At 35.2% G+C, this 22824-nt stretch overlaps 1 pseudogene; it reads right to left on the reverse strand.

Moving 5' to 3' along the window:
• Positions 1–3151: 3151 nt before the first annotated feature.
• LOC145692209 (glucose dehydrogenase [FAD, quinone] pseudogene) lies at positions 3152–5064 on the reverse strand (annotated as a pseudogene).
• Between the last annotated feature and the right edge of the window lie 17760 nt (positions 5065–22824).

The raw sequence follows: 22824 nt of genomic DNA on the forward strand, positions 1-22824 counted from the left end.
TCAGAAAAATTTCCACTGAATGTGTAATGGCTTCTTGCAATGTTTCGCATAGACTCGTGTCTTTGTTTCTGCTAATACTTTTATTTCTTTCGTTATTTTGCATGCATCTGTCCATTTTTCTGAATATAAAAGGCTCCTTTGACTCGCGTAGATGTTAAAAGCTATTACTTATACACTCTTATCCGAATCGAATAGATCATTCGTGACATATGTGTTAATAAGCGTATATCCCTGGGGGAGGCCGATTTCTGGAACACTTCTGACTAACACCATTTTCAGTTTTCACTTTCCTTCTACATGTTACGTTCTTCATAATAATCAAAGAATGAGATCTCTTTACACAAATATCGCGACTAGTCATAACCCTCATATTTAAAAGAGACAGTATAAATCGTCGTATGAGAACCAGAGGAACATTCCACCTATATTTTCAGAAAAAAAAACATGGAATTGTTTTTATGAGAAAGAATATGGATGAAGTGTAAGATCAAATTTTGATGCTACACCAATCATTTCCACTATTAAACAAACAGTTTTATTAAGAGAGTGTACAAATGTGTGTTAAGTTAGGAACTTTTGGGGAATCCAGACCCGGTGGACTCTCCTCGTGGCTGTGTCCCTGAGTACTTCACAAAACTCTATTTTTCAAAATAAGTAAAATATATATATATATATATATATATATATATATATATATATATATATATATATATATATATATATATATATATTTATTTTTATAGCCTGTGCTTGGAACAATACTGTACAAGTCGGTATGGCACAGCAGTTATGTTTTTAAGGGGATTAAAATCATATAATCATTCCAAAATGGCTTAGCGACACGAAAAGTAAGGTACAATATTCTGTAAGGATGTAGTTAAAAGAGCATACATACACGCCATGCTTTTTCATTTCCAGTACTACTAATAATAATTTTCTTCCATTTATCGTAAGAAATTATTTGTTTTACATTTTGTAAGATTATGAAACTAAGGCTCCTAATTTCCTTCAGTTACGCCAATGTATGTGTTGCAAATCATTTATGTCAGTTGCTGTGTTCCATTGTCTTTGTATATTATGTAGCCATATGTTTACATGATTATTAACAGCAACAAATCTTATTGTTATACAAGTCAGTATGATGTAGCGTTAATTTCTGAAGCATAATACGAATATTATCGCTAACAGTCAGCTTTGAAAAAAGAAAATTAAACTTATCTTTCAGTGAACTGGTTATTCTATTATATGTTACGTTCTGTCTGTTCATCTTTTAGTGATAATAATAATTTTAAAAAAGCCATCATTAAATATTAACTATAGTATGTACAGTAGTCTCCTTGTTACTCGATCATTACAGAGTCGGGCCCTGGTCGGATAATGAAAAGATCGGTTAAAACGAAAAAGATAATTTCATAGCCCCTAAATTGTGTGGCATCTCAATAATGGTTTTAAAAGGTTTAATATATTATAGTTCGATAAATTTAACTTACAAAATCAGAAGTTTCGACCACAAGCAGCCCCAATGACACTTAGTTGAACGATATACTGTATACTGAATAAATCTCAGTAGACTATCACATATACCACACACTTATTTAAAGTATACATATACTGATTGAAGAGAAAGACACAACACCATAAAAAGTGCAATAGTCTAGAATACTGAATAAAGTACTAAACAAAGAGAAACACATATTGCTGTGGGGTTTCGAGCTGAGCTGATAACGGAAATGACTTATTTCTTGGACAATGGGCGGTTAAGTCCACAGGCGGTTAAAAAGAGGGTGGTTAAGAGAAAGTCTACTGTATTTCAAAATAAACTTTTATTACATACACGCTTAATAATGACAAAAAGAGGTACGAAATTATTTTACCATTCATGATGCATTTCCCATGTCATACTAATTTGTAATATACAAACCTAATTTCTCTGCACTATGCCCCTAACTTGAAGTTAAAACAATTTCAAATTTTCGTGCTTCAGTGTCGAATAATTTGAAAGACATTTGCGCATCTTAATTCGTCGAAGTGACTATTTACTATTCGCCAGTACTATTCTCAGTACTAGTTGGTTTTGGTGCTTGAGCGTAACACACAAAATCTTGAGGTGTCACAACTACAAAGGCTCAGTCAATTACAAGAGAAGTTATTTTTTAGCTTGCTATAAACCTACAAGGTGACTGAACAATTCTGTATAGAAAGATAGCTAGTTGAGTAAAAGAAGATAACATCGATTGACAGCCAAATAGGCTTACATGGCATAATGTCGAAATTCTTCACCATTTTAAACATTCCTTGATGAAACAGAACGTTAACGAATCTTACTCTCAAATAACACTCGATGGGCTGAGAAAAGATGAAAAACAAAAGTCTGAATTGAAGTGCTAATAATGATCACGTTAATGGCATTTATTAAAGGTAAAAGCAATTATTAAATTAATTTGATCCTACGATCTTCAGTGAAGCGATCAATACTTGGAAATTTAAAAATAACTTTCTATCTTTAACTATTTCTAGATTAGAAATATGTTTATCTGATGCGTGTTATCACCTACTAATAAACAAAGAAAAATAGCTTGTTTCGCACAAAGCACATGAGTATATATAATATATTCATTTGCCTTCGGTGCGAGCGGTCCCGGGTTCGATTCCCGGTGGGGTCACTCGGTCGAAAAAGTGTAACACGCTTTTTCAGGCCAGCCACCCTGAATGAGGTTTTCCTGGGTTTTCCTCATTCACACCAGGCAAATGCCGGCGTGGTACCTAACTTATAGGTCCCAGGCCGCTTCCTTCCTTCCCCACTCCTTTCTTCCTTCCCTTTCCCCGGATAGTGTGCTCGCCGAGGGACGTCATCCCTCAAAACGTGACGGGCTAAATGGCCTTAGATGCCGAAAGCCCAGAAATGTAAATCCTAAATCCCTAAATATATTCCTTAATGTCTCAAGGCAAATCAGTACTGTATAAATTTAAAATTTCGAAACGTGTGGCTCGGTAGTGTACGACCCTTCACTAACAACCGAACAGACTAGAAGAAATGTTTTCCAGTTGCAAAACATTGAGTGATGTTTACATCTGTTTTCATATTTAACATCTCTGCATTGAGTTGAATCGTAAACCACTTTCGTTTCTAATAAATCAAATTTATATTATTTCATTTACTAGTTGCAGGAGTAAAATCATACACATATATTTGTCGTCCTCCACTTAACCACGCTTCTTTGATTAAATCTGAAGCTTTCTCAGCAATCATTATTGTTGGTGCATTTGTATTTCCACTTGTTATCCTAGGCATAACTGAAGCATCAACCACTCTGAGCCCTCCAATTCCATATACTTTCAATTCTGAATCAACAACTGCTCCAGGGTCTGAGGGCGGTCCCATTTTACATGTTCCACAAGGATGATAGATAGTCATTGAATAGTGTCGAATCGCACATTCCCAATAGTCATCTGAAAGAAGTTCGTATTCGGCGCAGTCGGGTATTTTGTTTTCGTTAAGCCGCGCTCCGTATTGCTGAAGTGCTGGTGTTTTGCTCAATCTTACAATAAATTTGGCGCCTTCAATTAAAGTTTCCACGTCTCGTCGTTTAGTTAAATAATTAGGATATATTAAAGGATAGTCGTAAGGGTGTTTGCTTCTCAGTTTGATGACTCCCCGACTTTCAGGTCTTAACAACAATACTAACACTGAGTATGAGTCCTTATACAATATTGGTTCATACACTGCTGCATATAGTTCATCTGTTATTCCCACTGCTCGCTTTCCATAGACACCACCATCTGTATTGTCACCGTATGAAGCAAGAAACAGTTGAATGTCTGGATAGTCTTCGCTTACATTTGCGTATTTAGTATTAATAAAGGCTAGACATTCGCCCTCTGGAAGCAATAACAGTGGTCCTTCATTTTTTAGGAGAAAACTTGCCATTGTATGCATGTTCATGGACCGCGGAAGAACAAATCCAACTGGTTTATCTAAAAGAAACGTTGTTCCTCCGAGAGATATATGGTCCATTAAATTTTGACCCACAGGTAAATCCATTATTACAGGAATTTCTAGTTCATCCAGATGCTCTTTTGGACCTATTCCTGATAGCATAAGTAACATTGGAGATTGGATGGCTCCTGCGCTCAAAATAATCTCTTTCCTTGCTCGCACGATGTATCTGCGTCCCTTCTTTGAATATATAACACCATACGCTCTTCTTGTCCTGCGATTGATGAGAATTCTTTCAACAAATGTGTACATGCTGATGTGAAGATTTTTTCTATCTTTGACAGGACGTAAGAATGCTTTTGCTGTGCTACAGCGTAGACCGTCACGTACCGTTCCATGTGATATAGTAAAGCCAGATTGTTGAGGACCGTTAACGTCTAGTACCGGATAACCCATCTGTCGCCCTGCCTCGAGGAACACTTCAGCTAAATGGGTGTGTTGAAGAAAATGGTCAACAGTTAAATATCCCCCCTTCCCGTGGTACGGAGAGTCCTGATACTCCGGAATCCTAAAATCTTCGGATTTAATGAAATATGGAAGAACATCTTCGTAGCTCCAACCAGGATTTCCTAACGACTCCCAGTAATCGTAGTCTTTTTTGTTACCTCGTATATAAAGCATTGCGTTAAGAACACTGCAACCACCTAGTACTTTCCCTCGTGGCCAGTTGCATCGGTGATCTTTCATTCCAAGACAAGCTGTGGGTTGAGGTTCAGTTTTAAATTGCCAATCCAAATGCGACAATTGCAATGAAGGCATCAGCAAAGGAATATCTGAGAGAGTCGTCTCATCTCCACCAGCCTCCATGAGAAGTATTTTCCATTGGTTGATTTCACTTAATCTGTTGGCCATAACTGCTCCTGCAGACCCACCTCCAATTATAACGAAGTCGTATTCTGCATCTACGACACCACAGTCTTGCGGACGGTTTTCACGATCAACTATGTCACGTCGGAAGATTTTGATCATGAATCGTAAGGCAATTATGAATCCAAAACCTGCGCCGTATGACATGGCTATCCGAGTGTGAGAATACATTTCCACCAGTCTTGGAGATAATCCTAATCCCCATGGAGACATACCGCTCAATAAAGTTGTCATCTGGAAAGATATTATATAAAATATTTAATTATAGACATATATCAATATTAATGCAAACTATATGTCATACTAATATTAAACAGAGTGGAATACATTATAAATGAAGGTCGCAACTGCTAATTTTTTAAAATGCTAAAGTTGTTTATTTTTGACACTTGTTTTAAGTACGGAGGATGGTCTAGATAAAAACTAAAATTGTGTGTATCAAGGTGAAGATTCAATTATAATTTAAAAATAATAGTATTCCCTTTAGATCACATAAATAAGTGTTGACAAAATTTTCTAGTGGTTTGTGCTTTTGTGGTCGACTTCCAAAAATACACATCGTACTGTATTATGCACATGTGTAAAACATTTGTGACTGAAGTTAGTTTAAACTCTGTAAAGTTCATGGTAGTTATACAAGGTGTTTCAAAACAACGCCGACAACGTTTGAAAGGTGATTCCTGACACCAAGATAAGGCAAAAAGTATAGACCAACCTGGGTGCACAAATGCTTCCTTTCGGAGTTATAGGCTGCCAAAAACATGAAAACATGAACTTTAAAGGTCCATAGCTTCAAAACTATGGGACCTACCGTAGGCAGATCAAGACTTCACTTAGGAACTAGCATGTACCCTATCCAAATATCCATTTCAGAATCCTGTGGTACTTCCACAACAATTTTTATAGAAGTAGTTGATGAGCACTTAAATTATATGCCCGTAGCCAAACTCCTCTATAAAAATTGTTGCGAGTGTACCTTAGGATTCTGAAACATGTATTTTTGGGTAGGGCACGTATTAGTTCCTTAGTGAAGCCTTGACCCGACTATGGTAGGTCCCATAGTTTTTTTTTTTTTAGCTATGGACCTTTAAAATTCATTTTTGTTATGTTTTCGGCAGACTATAACTCCGAAAAGAAGCATTTGTGCACCCAGGTTGGTCGATACTTTTTGTCTTATCTTGGTGTCAGGAATCACCTCCCAAACATTGTCGGTGTTGTTTTGAAACACCCTGTATAATATATATATATATATATATATATATATATATATATATATATATATATCTTAGTTTAAGATCTATATATCTATATTTAACGAGCCGATAATTTGTATTCTGTATGCACTCTCGTTAACACAGGAAGTTATATTTATTTCTTTTAGTTTGCACTCTAGGATATGTTAGTAACATACATTTGCATTTAACGTGCTTACCAAAATTCGAAGTGAATTATAATATCAGAGATATGTAAACTTTCTGTGGCCGCATTTATATATCACATATTTCATACGACTCTGTGCTCAAAATAATAATAATTAAGTTGATAAAGAAAATGGTCGTTTCCGTTACTACTTTGTATTTATTTTAGACATTAGAATACGAAAAGCAGAATGAAATTACACCTCAGATTATTCGCACCGCAAATATTTCGGAGAACTTTAAAATTATCTGACGTGCATGTTCTTCAAACAACTGGTGTTTTGTGCGAGCAATTATGGTTGCACTGTCAGCAAATGACCTGATCTACTTAGTGTTGTAGTTAACTCAAGCATGAGTGGCAGAATAATGCAAAATATCCCACAGTTGGTAACTCTAGCTTCCTAGGATCTTGTCATAGTGTAAGTAGATAATATCTCGCCACGACCCGCAAACCCTTCGAAGTCTTAATTTTTTATTTATGAAAGATTTCTCGTTTATACTCGTTTCTCTAAATTCACAAATCGTACAAAATATTTTTGCTGCCTTTCGATGGCATTTAGCTCTTTCAACCTATCATTCATACTCACAATCATGTGGCGTATTCCCATGAATACTGTTAGTGAATTGTTTATTAGGCTAAATCTAAACATGGACTTGCTGCGTGGCAACCAGATTGCTTTCCTGACACACAGTTACTGAATAATTTCGATGGTTGGTTTTGACCTTATAGCATCCCTTTCAGAACTGAGGCTATATGAGACATGGACCTACAACTTAACGTGCGATCTGAACCACATGAGCTCCCACCAAGAATCAAATCCGAATGATTTCGTATTCATAAATTGAGCATTCGAATAACATCGTGATTTGAGTTACTTCTAAAACAACATTGAGTGAGAAATGATTTAAATAATATACATGTATGTGTTTGAAAATGATTGATGCAATAAGGTGTATTCTATTAGAAAATCTTGTAATATAATATTCTTATTTCCTGATATTACCGGAAGTTTCTTTGATGTTGTAATCTGATCCTATACACTTTTCTTCCAAATGAGCCATTCTACTAAAAGTGTAATAGATTTAATGTGATTTCTAAAGTCTATACTGTACAGAAATTAGAATGCATATTCAGTTAAAATTTGAATCCTCGATATACATTATATTCGTATTCTGCATAATACCTCTTGTGGTGTAAAATTATTATTTTAGCTTTAAACTATAATTCGACGATTAATCTGGATAAAATCCAAAACATGACGCTCAAAAAATTGTCGTAAGTGAAATATGTAAATTGCGTTTAATTAATTAACTGATGTATTTGTCTTTATTCTACTCGTAATTATTACTATTATGGTGTACTTGTATCCTTCGAAATACCTAGTGTTGCCCACGCAATAATAAGGTCTTGCCTACTCTCGAAACCGAGACGAGAAGTATATTTTAGACTTCCAAGATATGCTATGCGTAAGTGTCGGAAGTCTTATGGAACGGTTTTATCCGTTCGTTCGTACGTCAGTCAACAGATATCAGAGCAAAGTAAAGGATATCGAGATGCGTTTTTTTTTCAATCGATTCAGCGTCCCAAGAATAGATTCTATCTCCTCTGTTTATTCTCTATTCAAACCGGAAGTGGTTCAAATTAGCCATTTCGGTTTCCGTTTATCGCCGTAAAACAAAGAGGTAACATATGACTAGAAGCTTTTTTTGCAATCGATTCATCATCCCAAGGATAGGTTTATCTACTCCGTTGAAGCTCTACGTAAACCGAACTGGTTAAAATTAGCCATTTCCGGTTTCAAATTTTATTGGCACATAACAAACACGATAATAGATAGCGAGAAGCGGTATTTTGGAAACAAATTCAGCATCTCAAGATGACATATCATGACTATCCACACAACTGAAAGTGGTTCAAATTTGCTGTTACTTTCAGTTTCAATACTGATTTCCGTAGAACACAAACGGTAAATTATATATATATATATATATTTGCTATTAATTCAGCGTCCCGAAAATAGGTTCTATCTGCTCCGTTAAGCCCCTATTCAAAGCAAAGTGGTTAAAGTTAACTATTTCCGGTTTCAACGTTTTTATCACCATAAAACAGAAACGGTAACAGATAGCAAGAAGCGTATTTTTGCAAACAACTCATCGTCTCAATACAATATATATCATGAATATCCAAACACTCTTCCGAGACTGGAAATGATTCAAATTTACTATTACTTCCGGTTACAAGCAAAAACGGTAAATGCTATCAAGATACTGTCTCCTACAATCCATTTAGCGTCCCAAGAATAGGTTGCATCTGCTTCATTAACCGTCCATTTCAACCGAAACTGGTTCAAATTACCCATTTTCGGTTTCAATATTTATCGCCATAGAACGAAAAAGATAACGGATAGGAAGAAGCGGCTTTCTGCAAACAATTTAGCGTCTGAAGACAACATATCACGATTATCCACACACTCTACCGAAACCGAAAGTGACTCAAATTCCCGTTTCAATATTAATTTTCGTATAACAAAAACGGTAAATGCTATCAAAATGTTTTTTGTTTTTTTTTCAAACGATTCAGCGCTTGAAGAATACATTTCATGTGCTCCATTAACCCTCTATCCGAACAGGAAGTGGTTCGAATTGCCATTTTCGGTTTCAACATTTATCACCACAGAACGAAGACGGTAAGAGATAGCAATAGGTAGTTTTTCGCAAACGATTCCGCCTCTGAAGACGACATATCATGACTATAACACTTCATGAAAACTGTAAGTGGTTCAAATTTACACTTCCGATTTCAATACTGATTTTCGTAGAGCAAAACAGTAAATATATCAAGATGTGGTTTTTGCAATCGATTCATCTTCCGAAGGATAGGTTTCATCTTCTCCGTTGAAGCTCTATTTAAAGCAGCAGTGGTTAAAATTAGCCATTTTCCGTTTCAAAGTTTATCGATACGTAACAAACACGGTAATAGATAGCAAGAAGCACTATTTTTGCACGCGATTCAGCGTCCCAAGATAACGTATCATGACTGTCCACAACACTCTACCTGAACCGAAAGTGGTTGAAATTTTCGATTATTTCCGGTTTCAATACTGATTTCCATAGAGCAAAAACGGTAAAAGGTATCAAGAAGCGGTTTTGTTTAATCGACTCACTGGGGCCAAGAATTTGTTCTATTTCTTCACTTAGCCTAGAGGTCTGCATGGGCTCGGGCTTACAAAGCATCACTTCGGGCCCTGGCCGGGCTTGGGCCGTAAATTTTCAAATATAAAACCATATTTCTCGGGCTTTTCGGGCCTAACTTTGTAAATATACTGTACAATGATATTTATTAGACCGTTCTTTCTAGAGAACTTTCACAGCACAACTGCAAAATTAAACCTCTAATTGCTGCAAATAAAAATACAATTTTGCGTTAATTATTAAGTTTCTGTAGTTCGGGCTCATTTGATTATCACACGAGCTCGGGCCGGGCTCGGGCCTAAATGCTAAAACATACTTCAGACTCGGGTAGATCTCACATTATAAATTCACGGGCCGGGCCGGGCCGGGCTCGGGCTAAAAATTTCGGCCTGTGCAGATCTGTAACTTAGCCCTCTGTCCCAAGCGGAAGTGATTCAAATAAACGACTTTTCGTTTAAGCTTTATCATCATAGAACATAAACAGTGAGAGGTATAGCACTCATTGAGATCGTTAAAATTCGAACTACTATACACAGCAGTAGTTCTGTGTATAGAAAGTTTTCCTACCGTTAAACTAAAATCATACTCAAAACTGTTGTTAATAGCTTTTAGTTTTGTGAAATGACAGGTTTTGTTCTTCCACTTCACGCGAAGTCCAACCGGCTTTTACGACTGTAAAAATGACGCAACCGATCCTCCGGGATATTGTTCATATAGTTATGTATCTCTGTTGCCTTTATACCATCCTTTTGCTTCAGCCTAATATTTAATGACTTGGTGTTTCAAATTTTGTGTCATTAAAACAGCAAGCAAACAAACAATGACGCATTCACTGGACAAGAAAACAGCAATTGTCTACAGCTTCAGATGTTTACTGATCTGGACAATAATTAAGAATCGTCAAACAGATAACTATTGCTACCGTCTGTGCATCATTTGTCGAACTTTTAAATCGCTCTAGTATAATGCTTGTTTTGATATTGCTATTCAAGTTTTAGTACGCTACATTCGATATTTAAGAGACTAGTTGAAGTATTAACATTAAAAAGAGGAAAATGTAATTACACATACAAAAGGAAGAAACTAAAATGTAACCAAAAATTACAAGAAGAAGAAAAACAAAAATTGAAAAATCAAATAAATAAATAAATAAATGGAACAAAGTAATTTCCTATTCTACATTTGTGTACCCGTTTTACAAAAGCTGCAAGTTCTACAAGTATTTCTTAGAAGTTGTAAATTATTATGACGTTAAAACATTAGAATAATAGTAAAAATCATTCGTAATACTACAGCTGTTTCCTCTAACTTGTAAGTTGTCATGATTTTATGATAAACCCATAATTATAAATATCTTGATTTGTGTCAGTTTAAATATATTATAAGTGTAGAACATTTTGTGAAACAGACTGTGTCAGAGAACTACCGACGAATAAACATCCTGTAACGTAAACGCCAGCTTTCTCTAAACCAGGGTTTCTCAACCGCGGTGTCGTGAATACATGTCAGATTTTTAATCTTTTCTAAGATCTTCTGCAAAGAAATTATCTTTAGAAAAAAGATTTTTAAAAAAATATCGCCAGTCTATTTAATTTCACACTTGTCTTCCAAGTTTAAAGCTCGAAAGTTTGCTTTTAACGCTTTTCTGTATGTTAATATCTTTATATTCAAGAATTTTACGCAATTTGCTTGTGAGATTTGTATCTCATTGTCGTTCCATATTTTTTTAGAAATATATTGCATGCATTTTTATGTTTGCTTTTTTTGTATCTAGGAAAAATCACATGCAAGGGTGTCGTGAAAGTTCGAAACGTACTTTCGTGTGCCCCAAAGGAAAAAGAGTTGAAAAACGCTGCTCTAAACATATATAAGAATTATTTTTAATTTTTAATATTATAAAAAAAAACGTAAAAAATGAGTGAAATTTGAGGAGCAAACTCATTAGCCAAAGATAAAAGAGTACTATTTTCACTAATACTGTTGAGTACCTGCGCCATGTCTGTTTTTTTTTATTCCATTGATTTATATGGACAATTATTTTTGTGTTTTCTGGATCTCAATTATTTGATTTTACTAATTTATTCTTCAAATTTGTTTAATATTTCGTGGAAACTAAAATTTGTTGTATATAATTTTAATATTTAATAATAATCAGATTTTAATTTAAGTAATATTTAATTTTTATATACATTGCAAATTCGTTTTGAAAAGTGTAGGACATTTAACTGCCTATACGTGCAATTTTTAAAATCCAGTTAATTTCAAAGAAAACAGGGGAAAACTCATAGCAGGCTTTCTCAACCTGTTTCATATCAGCACTCCACTCCACTTCACATTTTCTTGAACAGCCCTCATAAATAATTTCCAGTGTGTAACAAGTTTTTATTATTATTATTATTATTTCTGCTTCTCACTTGTGAAGAGTAATAGAAACACATTATGCTCAGGACTAGGGGCGCACCCACGCCTGGGGTCCACCGGGTCTTCATTCCCCTCTCCCCCCCAAAAAAACTTCGTAACTTGATTAACATTGGTAAACTTCCTTAACATAACTATATTTGTTTAACAAAGAAATGATTGATGTAACCTAAAGATTTGATTTTACATCTCATCCGTGCTCTTTCTTTTCTTATAAAAATGATTTGGTTCTATGATCTTTTTCTTAAAATGTAGGTGGCAGTAATTAACAGTTCCTTTTAAAAAGTTTAACAATATTTATATATATATATATATATATATATATATATATATATATATATATATATATATATATATATATATATAATATTTCCGCTACGGTACTAGATTATTCTAGTTATATTTACCTTTTTCCATTTCTCTTCACGACCCTTCATGTATTCCTCTCGCGACCACCCTATGGGTCTCAGTCCCCAGGTTGAGAAACCCCGTCGCATATAAATCAATGGGTTAAGAAAGTGAAGATGGTTTAGGTACTTCAACAGTGTTAAGTAAAGTATGTTAAATTTAGAAAGTTAATAAGAATTAATAGTGGATCTTATTTGTCGACGGAGCAGTAAAACGATTGATAGTCTATAATTACATACCTTGCAGATTTGCTTGTTGATAATTTCTTCTGGGTACAATAAATTGTTAGAACTTCACTTTTAAAAAGTATCCGTCAGTATGCTTGTACTTCGTGCAAAACTGATATGCTTTCGTGCAAAAACTGTAGCAGTCATATGTTTGGTACTAACATCTGCTGATCTTGTAAAAAAAAAGTCAAGGTTCTGTTATTATTATTATTATCATCATTCTACAGTATGTAGATAGTTGTTCACGCAAACGTTACGTTTTACATTTGTTATTTACATTCTTTGTTCATTTTGAAGGTGGAAAAACATAGAGTATCGTAATGTATAAGGTGTATTGCATAATATAAACTTAATTACAATTGTTTATTGTAATTCACGGCTCCCACTATCGAGTAGGCAGCTATTACTACAACGAAGGGGCACGCTAACACCGGCGAATGCTTTTTAAAAATTATTAACCGGAAAATCCCAGATCAAGTACAGGCAGAAAATTTTGTTTTAAATATTTAAAAAAAAAAAATGTATGCACAAGTTCGTAGGTTACATAGTTTTCACAGTCCCAGAGCACATCAATCCTTTTGTAGATACAGTAGCCAATATAAACATTAATTTGGTTTATTATTTTTTTTTCTTATCATGAATGACCTATACTACAAATAGCTTCGCATCCATGATTATAATTTGTTACTCACGATTCCCGGTGGGAATTCATGTGATTCGGATTCCACGTCAATCAGTAGGTCCCGTCTCATATAGTCTCGCTGCTGAAAAGGGAAGTAGGGATGGGCTCTAGCGAGTTTTCATTGAAACTCGACTCGAGAACTCAGCTCGAAAATTTTCATCCAACTCGACTCGAAACTAGACTGAAATTTGACTCGAGTTTCGAGTCGAGTCGAGCCAAAAAGAGCCAAATGCTGTGTGTAGTTTCAAGTACTTTCTTCAAGTATCCTACATAGACAATTTAATTATTATCAATAATACTTATTACTACTACAATTTATTATTATTATTATTATTATTATTATTATTATTATTATTATTATTATTATTATTATTATTATTATAACAATACCGTGTATAAACATGAAATATAGGCGGTTTGTATCTGAATACTTAAAACTAGTTGACTGCTGACCTCGGTAGTTGTAAAGTCTAGGAGGCAAGGATATCATTCACGATGTTCTGGGTGTGAGTTCCGGAGGAGCAAGTACTCGGGCACGAGCCAAAAACTGTTAGTTAAAAGTTACAGGGTGCCGGCCAAACATGTTCAAAACTACTCGGCCCGTGTTTAGAGTTGTCAACGGCTCGAGCGGCTCGGTTGACAGCTCATTCACTATCGAGCCGAGCCAGCAGCTCACTCAACCGAGCCGGATCGAGCCGAAACGAATGGAGCTGATGGCTCACTCCAACCGAGCCTGCTCGAGCCGATGGCTTAACTGACTAGGGATGATTCCATACCGGGACCAAGTACCTGGGAAAAACCTATATATCGTCTGAAAGCTCTTGTCATGAGAAGTACGAAACCGTTTTCAAATCACGGGCAAACCCGCAACTTGACTCTATAAGTGGCCGATGTGACCTTATGTATGGCACATTCGGTAGAATAAAAATGAGTGTTAAGATGTATCACACGTAAGCGCCTGAGCCCATCATGTTCTTTTTCGGCTCATTGCTAGAATGTGACTTGGGCAAGAGTTTGATAATATCACTTTGCACCCTGACGTATCAATTTAGTCAGTGTTTCCAACGAACTGTAAATACAATGTGGAAGATGGTTTCTGTACCACTGGATGTATATCCATGAAACGTGGCATAAACATCGTTAGTCATTGGAGAAAATATACTGTATACGTATTCCTCTTCCAAATACTCCAGTTTGTCAATGTTGCCAACCAATTTTAAAAATTCAAGTTGTAAAACAGGTTCCGTACGATGAGATGTTTATACACCAAGCTTGGCAGAAACATCTCACGACATTATAGCAAAAAGACGTTGAGTATTACGGTCTCCCAACCATCCTAGGTTATCAGTGTTTTCAAAAATTCTAAAATACATTTTCTCGGAAATTTGCCTCACCATGTCATAACGAAGCTCCTATGACTAGATGTATGCATGACTCATCCAATACTTTCTTTCTACACGAGCTCCTACCGTTCGTTGCTGCATGGCCATCAGTCATGTTCAATGATATATGTTCAACCACATGGTCACATTATTAGGCAATATAAAAATACCATCAAGCTCGTATACTACTATTTGAAGAACTTTTATATTGAAAACGTTAGCAATACTGACAGACAGGTGCTTGGGGAATGGTACCAACCACAGTATGTTTGCTGTTGTGTCGAATGATGTTTATTTAAAGTTTTGTCTCTATGCTTGCAATTGTCAGGCAACCTTTCGAGAAAATGTATTTTAGAATGGTTGGAAACACTGATGCTATGAATGCTCATAGGTTTACACTAACATACTACAAACTAGTATGGATTGCAGTCTAATTATGTCCACCAATGCTGTCGACTTCATGTGAAAATCTTGAATGTTCGCATTGGTTGGCAACACTGCCAAACTGTTTTTTTTTGGGGGGGGGAGACAGAAACATTCATTCACACTATGTTTTCCATTGTCCAATACTGCAGCTGTCACATTTGTTCTATGTTCGTTCAATGGCACACCATTTGCATCATTATGATGTTTACACTTGGTTGGCAACACTGACAACCTAGGGTAGTTGGGAGGCTGTAATACTCAAGGTCTTTTTGCTATAGTGTCGTGTGATGTTTCTGCCAAGTTTAGCGTATAAACGTTTCATTGTAGGGAACATGTTTTACACCTCATTTTTACAGAAAATGGTTGGCAACACTGACAAACTGGAGTACTTGGGAGAGAAATACGTCCACCGTATATTTTCTCCAATGACTAAGGATGTTTATTCTACGTTTGATGGATATACATCCAGTGGTACAGAAACCATCTTCCACATTGTATTTACAGTTCATTGGCAACACTGACCAAATGGATGCGTCAGGATGCAAAGTGATATTATCAAATCCTTACCCAAATCACGTTCTAGCAATGAGCCAAAACAGAACATGATGGGCTCAGGTGCTTTTGTGTGATACATCAAACAGCCAAAAAAAGAACATGATGGGCTCAGGTGCTTTTCTATGATACATCAAACAGCCAAAAAAGAACATGATGGGTTCAGGTGCTTTTATGTGATACATAAACATTCATTTTTATTTTGTCGAATATGCCTTAAATAGGGTCACAAAACCAACAAAGCGGATCCTTATAGGGTCAAGTTGCGGGTTTGCCCATGATTGGAAAGCGGTTTCGTAATTCTCGTGGCAAGAGCTTTCAGACGATATATAGGCTTCCTTCAGGTACTTGGTCCCGATATGGAATCATTCCTAGTGAGTTGAGTCGGTGTCTCATCCCAACCGAGCCGGCTCGAGCTGTTCCTTCAGTTGAACCGAGCTGAACCGCTTGACATCACTACCCAAGTTGGGCTTGTGCTTGGGGTCAAAACTTCCCTAGTAGCAGAGAAAACTTGCAAACCACTTGTTGTAAGCTTGAATTGCAAGTCGGCCAAGCTTTCAGCCAACTTGATTGGAAAATGTGCAAACATGCCGCAAGCTGGATTCCAGTATTGAAGTTACAATGGGGGCAACCTTGCATTTAGTATTTCATTCAAGCTTGACGCAAGTGTCTTACAAGTCAAGTCAATAACCAATGAACGGCCAGTGATGCATGACGCTCTAAAGCACCGCTTACAAGTACAACAAAGGCATATTGTACGAAAGCATCCGTTTCAAGTGCAAGCATAGAAAGTCAAGAGCCAAGCATGCGCCAACTGGCCGAAAGCTTTCTTGCTACTAGGGTTACCTTGCAGGTCTCAGCCTTGATGGTAAAAACTACAGTATATATTTATATTAGTGCTCACGATATTTGAGGCTGTCTCGTTACAAAAATCCATTATCGTCTAGTCAATCAAGACGAGACGAGTTGCGGGCAGTGTCCCATCGCGTGAGCAACACTAAAAATATTCCACATTACTGCTTCCATTTCTCATGGCTTTCGCTTTCCAGTCTAATCAGGCAATGATTTCAAAACGAGCTAAACGAGCGAGCCATTTATCAAACTCGACTCGACTCGAAACCCGACTTTAAAACAGTGACTCGTCTCTAAACTCGACTGGAGAAAATTATCTTTGACTCGACTCGAATTTGCTTCGAATTTCGAGTCGAGTCGAGTTTTAGTTCGACTCGTGGCCAACCCGAGCTGAAAGGCATGTTAAACTCAACATCAACTCAACTCAATCCATTAGGGACTACACATCATAGCACTTAAAAGGCCAGCTGTAGAATTGACGAAAAATACAGAATTTAATAGCATTTCTACATTTCATAACATCTGGAAACAGGCTGTCTACCAGAAAATTTTGTCCGGAGAGAGGGAGTGGAAAAAATCAAAATGTGAGAGGGCTGCATGCTAAAATACGCATCCTGTACAAAAGTGGCATGTAATAACCATTTAATTTATCTTAGACCCGGGGCAGTTGACCAACTTGAGGGGAAGGGAAAATCACCCCTCGCCGAAAGTATACCTAGAAAAAACACTATCTAGAAAAAAATGTGCCTCAATACGTTTTTGAAGTGGAAGACCCCAGCTTACTTTTCGGAAACTAGATGTCTATCAAAAACACATTCATTCATGACTACTCTCTTTTCTGTCTTTATATCCTTTCATATTTGCTTCAAGCTCTGGCCCAGTATTAACATTTTTACTACTCTCTTGTGTTTCATTGGATGGCGGAAGAAAAATGAAATGAAGTTTTACGTCCCACGCATATGCCGGCTAAACTAAAGGAGTCAGACGGTGAAGATGAGAAATGAATAAAATGGTGGAATGAAGAGAGTGTGAGGAAACGGGAGCTAAACCTAGAAGATCCACGTACACAGTATTTGTCCACCACAAGATTCACTTGACGCGAGGTAGGATCGAACCAGGTGCCATCCACCAGAGGTGAACGCTCTACCACAGAGCCACCTCGGCCCCCAGCGAAAGAAAAGTGTTCGGTTTAGAACGTTTGAAAAGTACAAAAATAGAACTGACCAAAAATAGAATCCACATACCGTTTGGCTATCATATGACTTAGGATATGAACATTTGTGTGATTTAATGTTTTTATCAAAAATAAAGGTTCACTTCATGGACTGTTGAGTGCCAATTCTGTATCTCTTGACACAATATACCTCCTGTATCTTAAATGTATTTTGTAGAGAGCAAAAATATTCAAAGAAATTCAAGAGTTAAATATTAAAACGTCGTCCAAAGACGAGTTGAATAAAAAGTAACCGAAGAGTAATCCTTACAAATTTTTTATATTGTTTCCTCCATTACTGAGAAAGCCTTTTTTTTTTTTTTTTTTACTGGAAACACATTTTAAAGAGCAAAATTACACATACGTAAGTGTTCACCTTCACCTTCACCTTCACCTATAGATAGGTGCTGAAATTAGCAGAGTGCAGACATAAGTCTGTTTCATCCACGTCCTTAAAATTAAAAGCGGAGAAAATTGTATGTTAATTAGAAGGTGTGCTATTTGACCTTCTCCGGTGGAAATCGAAAAAGGAGGAGAGGAATAATCATTCCATCTTGTAAAGAGATATGTGTGATTTAATTCCTTATGTAAGTATGTGTGTGTAATATACGGAGCTGATATGTTTTACTGATGTATTTTATTCAGTATTTATTTATTTATTTTAATTTTCAACGAGCTTAAGTTCGTTACTGAATTCTCTCTCTCTCTCTCTCTCTCTCTCTCTCTGTGTGTGTGTGTGTGTGTGTGTCTGCCTGTGTTTCTGTGTGTCTGTCTGTCTATCTGTCTGTATGTCATTCATTCATTCATTTATTTGCGAATTTTTGAATTTTGAGCCATTCATTCGATGGAGCATCTAAAACTATCTAAAAGAAGCGATGGCATTTGTCGCGTTACTCTTACTGTTCCCGAGACATTGGCCAAAAAAGTTCCGATTTCGAGAGATTAAAAAAGTAACCGGGACCGTATACACTTGGGAACCGAAAGTCATAGAAAGATCATATTGATGTTCATCAGTGCCAATATTGATTTAATAACAATACATTATTGATTCAATAAGCGTCATTAGTTAATTGAATAAATTTAACGTACAATTTCAGATAAATTTCGAAAAAATAATTCTTTTTTTAAGTTCGTTCTGGCAATGCTCTTGGGACGTAAAACGTAAAAGATTTTATTTTTTTCATTTTCAACTGGTTTCAAGTCTCAACATTGAAAGAAACAATATATGATATGATATGATATGATATATAGATAGATAGATAGATAGATAGATAGATAGATAGATAGATAGATAGATAATTTTTCATTGATAGGAGTTTAATTTTACTGTTCAAAAACAATAAATCTTTGAATAATGGAACTTTCTCAACAATGGAGGAAACAAAATATGAAAAAAAAAACCTGCACAGATTATTCTTTGATTACTATTTATTCAGCTTACCTTTGGACAGATTTTAATATTTATCTCTTGAATTTGTTTAAATTATTTTGAATATTGTTGATTGAATTTTTTGAATATTATTGAACAAAAATACATTTGAAAGATAGGAGACAGGTGCTGCCATCTATTGGTTACTCGAGATCCTTTAAAGTCATCTTATATGATCCAGTAAATGTAAAGGCTTGACTATCACCAATAGATGGCATCTCATACCTTCCCTCTTTCCAATGTATTTTGTAGGGAGCAAGAATATTCAAATTACTGTTACGTGAGAAATACAGTTGATTTAGAAAACAATAATCGATGTTAACATGACAAACAACTTACACATTAAAAGTGTTATTTTGTTTGATTTAGCGTCGTTTTAAAATTAATTTGAGTTTATTCTCAATAAGTCATAGTTAACAAACTGAAATGGTTCAGTGCTTCTTCCTCTTCCGCAAATGTCCTTTAATTCTCTATCGAAGCTTCTTACTCCAACATAGTAATCGCCATGACAGCAGTGTAAAGACTTAATTCGTCCATTTTGTGTCTAGTTACTTATACATTTATGCCATTATAAGATTTTCTTATGTGTTTTATGTGTTCGGTCAACAGTTTTGTTGTTGTTTCAAAATATCTTGTATAATAATTAGAGATATAATAGCAATACCTGAATTTTAATTTTATATATTTTGTTTTGTTTTGCAGGTAGGCTATATAGAATTGCTTTATCAGATCTAACATTCCTACGCAACTGAGGGAAGGCCAAGACACTTTTTAGACAAAATGTAAGTTGCCGTTTTTGCTTCAAGATATCTTAAATTATACTGTTTTTAAAAATAGTAGTGAAAGTTGTGCAAATCATGGTATACCATTATTCAACTGAGAATGGAATAGCCAATGAAGAATGCTGAAACAGACCATTATCTAATGAAGATGTCCAACACAATTCCCAGATACCCCTACAATGATTGCTGTCATTACTCATGTATAGACTTCGGATCGATATGCACTAAAAAACGGCAAAATATGCGCTAAAATTCGCGAAAATATGCACTGAAAATATGCAAATATGCACTAAAAAGGGTAAATCAATCAAAAGCTAAAATTAAATGAGGTATTTTATTATCTTTAGAGAAAATAGTTGTATTACTTGAACTACTTATACTCGGTGTATAACTATGATGCATTCATGCTAAAACTCATCAATGTAATTTTCGGTGTTTTCTAGTAAAAACTTACATTTATTAGTCAAAACATTACTGTACATCGAAAATGTTTCTTCCATGTCACGGGTCATTAAGAGACAGTGTTTCAAACAAGCATTGTTACTTGCCGATAAATCTGCAATTAGTGTGTCGTTGTTTCCAGGAACACTTTATTTACATTAGACAAGAATTTTACGCCAGGATTGTTCGCGTCTATTGACTTTCGAAGAAATGCTTATTATTATTATTATTATTATTATTATTATTATTATTATTATTATTATTATTATTATTATTATTATTATTATTATTATTATTATTAAAAGGGATCAGTTTCAGTGTGAGAGAGATCACTTGAATAAGGACAACAGGGTCACTAAATACCATTAACCATCAGTTGTAAGATTTACGAATTCTATTTGGGTAGATCTTTGGTCAAATGTCATATCATTTGCTGATTTTATATATATAAAGCATTGTTTTTATGTTTGGCATGGTTATTATTGTTTACTTTTAATTATAAGAAGTTCTCGTATACAAATCAGTCCTTCAAACTTAACGTAGTTTCACTATGTGAAACAAAACTAAATCACGATCTCCTGAATGTTATATAATACTGTATAAACCATCTCCAGAGCATTTTGGTTGCATAACAGAATAGGATACATAGTAGAGAATATTTTTACAGTAAATCAATAGACAACACTGAAAATTGTGAAAATATTGTATTTTTATTGGGTTTACATACCTGTACAAAATTTTAGACCTCTACTTGTATGTAAGTGCGTGAAATTTTGCAACATGACTTTTTTAAGAAAAAAGAAAGAAAAGAAATAGGAACGCTAGTGATCTAATAAAAGTCATTGTAATGAATGTTCTGGCCACTATGTGGTAGTGGTTGCTACTTATCTTTCTGCTGTTGCTGACTGCTGGAGCCATCTGTTGGACTCTAGCTGTACTACCATCAGTAGACCAATAAAATAGTTCTTTTTTTAATACGGATCCAATCCAATCTTTCGTGAATTCGATTACAAACTGTGTAATACTGATATAATATAATAATAATAATAATAATAATAATAATAATAATAATAATAATAATAATAATAATAATAATAATAATAATAATAATAATAATAATAATATAAATACATACAGGGCCGGATTTAGGGGGAGTGCAAAGGTGCACGTGCACCCCCCTTCGTTGTAAATATACACTACCTAAAGTGAGAAGCTAGCAGTGAGTTTTGCAAAATCAATAGTTTCAGTCAATTTTCTGAAGGTTGAAGGACCGAGAGCAGACAGCATTTCCAGGGCACTTCCTCATTTACACTACAGATGCCTGAAGGCATTTAAAAAACTCAAATTTAATTGAAATGTACTGGCAGTTATTTGGTGCACCCGCCCCAGAAAATCCTGCATCCAGCCCTGCATACATACATACTGTATTTGATGTGCGCTTGCTTCTTCATTTCTTCATGTTTGTTGATGCATGGTGCAACATTTGGTAGTGTTGTTTATTATGTTACGTACACTGAGAAAAATCCGTTCTCCGGACAGCGGTATATTCTTCAAATATACGGTATCCTCTTGCTTACTATAGAAATCAGTACGGAGCATACGTTATCCGTATGCTACATAGGCACTGCCCTTAGATGTTACATCATGTCGTTGCAGGATGTCTAACATCTAACAGTTTTCCGTATATCACTTACATATACTTATGTTACCTTGGTCGGCTATATGTTATATACGTCCATTTGTATGTGAGATCCTGACCGCCTACATTGTTTCATACGTAAAGTGCGTATAGATGGAACACTTATACAGAAAGTATTGTAAAACATGCGTTTTCAGTTATACGTCTGCTGTACGTTAAGTCCAAAAACTACAGGAATTACGCATGTAACCTATCTTTTTAAGTACGCCACCTACAATTTTTTTTCTCAGTGTATGTATCACATTTCTTTCATACCGGAAATAAACTTTAGGAATTGATAATACGAAAATATAACAACAAAGAAGGTGGGTAAAGATAAACCCTTTTCTGCCTATGATAGCGGAATCATAAAAAGCAAAGTGTGTGTAAAAACCAGTATATCATATGAATGTGAAGTTCAAGAATTAAACGTTACATCTATATGTAATATGCATATGAAAAATATTGTAGCAAGTTATATAAAGAACCTTAGGGAAGCATGGTTTGGTTATTAATATTTTGCCAGTTTAGACTATCTTTTTATTATTATTATTATTATTATTATTATTATTATTATTATTATTATTATTATTATTATTATTATTATTATTATTATTATTATTATTATTATTCGAACTCGCAACAACGATTTCAGTGAGACGCTTCATGAACTATTATGGGTCTTCTTTCGTGAAGACTAGAGTTAATAAATTTATCAACAAGCATGCGTGAAGTGTGGTTCATGAAGCACCTCGTACTGAAACCGTTGTTGCAAGTAGGAAAACATGTCTAAACTGCCAGAGTACAGTATGAACAACCATGCTTTGTTTCCGGGGTTCTTTATGTGATTTGCTACAATA

The sequence above is a fragment of the Thermobia domestica genome, chromosome 8 (assembly GCF_964235325.1).
Source record: "Thermobia domestica chromosome 8, izTheDome1.hap1.1, whole genome shotgun sequence".
Classification (NCBI taxonomy): Eukaryota; Metazoa; Arthropoda; class Insecta; order Zygentoma; family Lepismatidae; genus Thermobia; species Thermobia domestica.